This window comes from Palaemon carinicauda, chromosome 15 (genome assembly GCF_036898095.1).
Source record: "Palaemon carinicauda isolate YSFRI2023 chromosome 15, ASM3689809v2, whole genome shotgun sequence".
NCBI lineage: Eukaryota > Metazoa > Arthropoda > Malacostraca > Decapoda > Palaemonidae > Palaemon > Palaemon carinicauda.
Window position 1 is genome coordinate 106,273,599 of NC_090739.1, and position 2,500 is coordinate 106,276,098.

The window sequence follows — 2,500 nt, forward strand, 5'->3', positions numbered from 1 at the left end:
CATCTTCCTTGTCTTGTAAAATTGAGAAAATGTAAGGTATTTAATTTTTAGAAATATCCAGTTTGAGAAACTATTAGCAGAGTAAATAGCTAAAAATGTAGAGAAAATAACATACAGTATACGAATGACTAAGAATGCTTCTCATGAATTAGGGGATTTCGGAACAGTATCATTACTGTTTATTATAATCATGTTAGTGGAGTAACATCGTTGGATGGCAAAATCAAATAGACGGTACCTGTAATAAAAAACAAAGTAAATAGTATTTTAAATCATAAGAGGTACAATTATCGCGAAAATATTTGAATCGATAAAAAGTACAAGATTCTGCAGCAAATAGAATTAATCGCAGCAAAAAGTAAATACAGAAGAGAAGTCAATTATTCACATGGAGCTTCAAAAAACCATATCACTTTAGAGAGCCCATATGAATTAGATACATACATTCAACGGTGTAGTGAACATTATGAACGGTATTTAAATGCAGACACGTTTGATCTACACATGCAAATGATGGGAATACTGTCGAATGTGTAGGTCAAATTCTCTCAGTTATAGCTTGTGCGTAATTCCATATTCTATCTTTAAGTTACTGGAAATCTTTGATAATTCAGCTGACGCACCTTTTTTTATATTAAAGCAATATTAGCAGGTTCAGTATGCAATTACAAAATATACAAAAATATATATCTTATTGGTTTATATATATATATATATATATATATATATATATATATATATATATATATATATATATATATATATATATATATATTTATATATATATATATATACAGTATATATATAAATATGTATATATATAGTATATATATATATATATATATATATATATATATACATATATATATATATATATATATATATATATATATATATATATATATGTATGTATCTCTCTCTCTCTCTCTCTCTCTCTCTCTCTCTCTCTCTCTCTCTCTCTATATATATATATATATATATATATATATATATATATATATATATATATATATATATATATATATATATATATATATATATATATAGTGTATATATATTCATATATATATATATATATATATATATATATATATATATATATATATATATATATATATATATATATACACATATATATTAAGCAGTTTTTAGGGTGACACTATTGGATGTAGATCTTTTGATTTTACCGTAACAGATGTCGCTACCCATTTATTTACAGCTGGGTAGGCTGACGGGAGGTAGGGCAAAAATGATCCGCGACTTACATAACGTGCTATATACTTTTTTCCCCTTGAGAAAAAGTCGTAATTGTTGTTTTTTCTTCCTCTATTTTTCTTTCATATATACATATCTTATAAAAATAAACTTATATTTTTAGTATTAAGAATTTTTTTATTCTTTCTGTGACTAGCATTGTATAATATTATATATAGATCCATATATAAATTTCGAAAATCGATATATAAATATGTTTAGTGACTAATGATATCAACGTTAGACTTATGTCTTATCATAAATAACCTACATTTCTGTATTGAATTTATTAGTTAAATTTTATTTATGTTATTCTAAAGTGAACATTATGAGGCAGATTTCATCCCCTTTCTGTGTTCATTAAGAATAATAACAGCAATTTTCGTTGTACTATTTTATGACTATAGAATTGAAAGCCAGCAATTCATAATGCTAATTAGCAATGTACTGCCATTGCTTTTGGAATTATTTGGAATCTATCAGATGCTATTCTATTAATTAGCCTCCAGAATAATATCTCACTATTATTATTATAATAATAATTATTATTATTATTATTATTAATAGTAGTAGTAGTAGTAGTAGTAGTAGTAGTAGTAGTAGTAGTATTTAGCATACTTTTTCGATCTATGCTAAAAGGTAAAAACCCTTCGTTGTAAAAAATAAATTATACAAATTATTTCATAAACTTACAATACATATACAGAATAGTATTAAAAAAGTAGGCTATGTATCATTGAAATTCATAAAACGCCCAAATAAAAAAAAAAGAATACAATAGAAACGTGTAGTTTGTAACCTACAAAAATAGGGGAAATTTAATTAATCAATTAATACATGAATATGGATCTTTCATATGGCGTCCACAATTTTTCAAAATATTTTTGTACAATACAATCCTACCTAAACCTGGCTTTTTTTTTATATATATAAAAGAATAAAATCCTCTGCTTTTAAACACTATATCTCCACTTACTGGATCATGTCGGTTCATTAAATAGATGGGATACGTGACCTTTACAGATGCGTTTAATGTTTTTCATTATCAAGACAAAGAAAAGAAAGTAGGTCTCTGATAGTCGCTTGTTTTCTCTTTGGGCTTTCATGTACTCTACTGTAGTAGTAGAAATGATTCAGCTAAAAGGATTTGTTGAGTAGTATAGATCATGAGAGCGAGAAACAGAGGTAGAAAAGGAGATTATATATATATATATATATATATATATATATATATATATATATATAT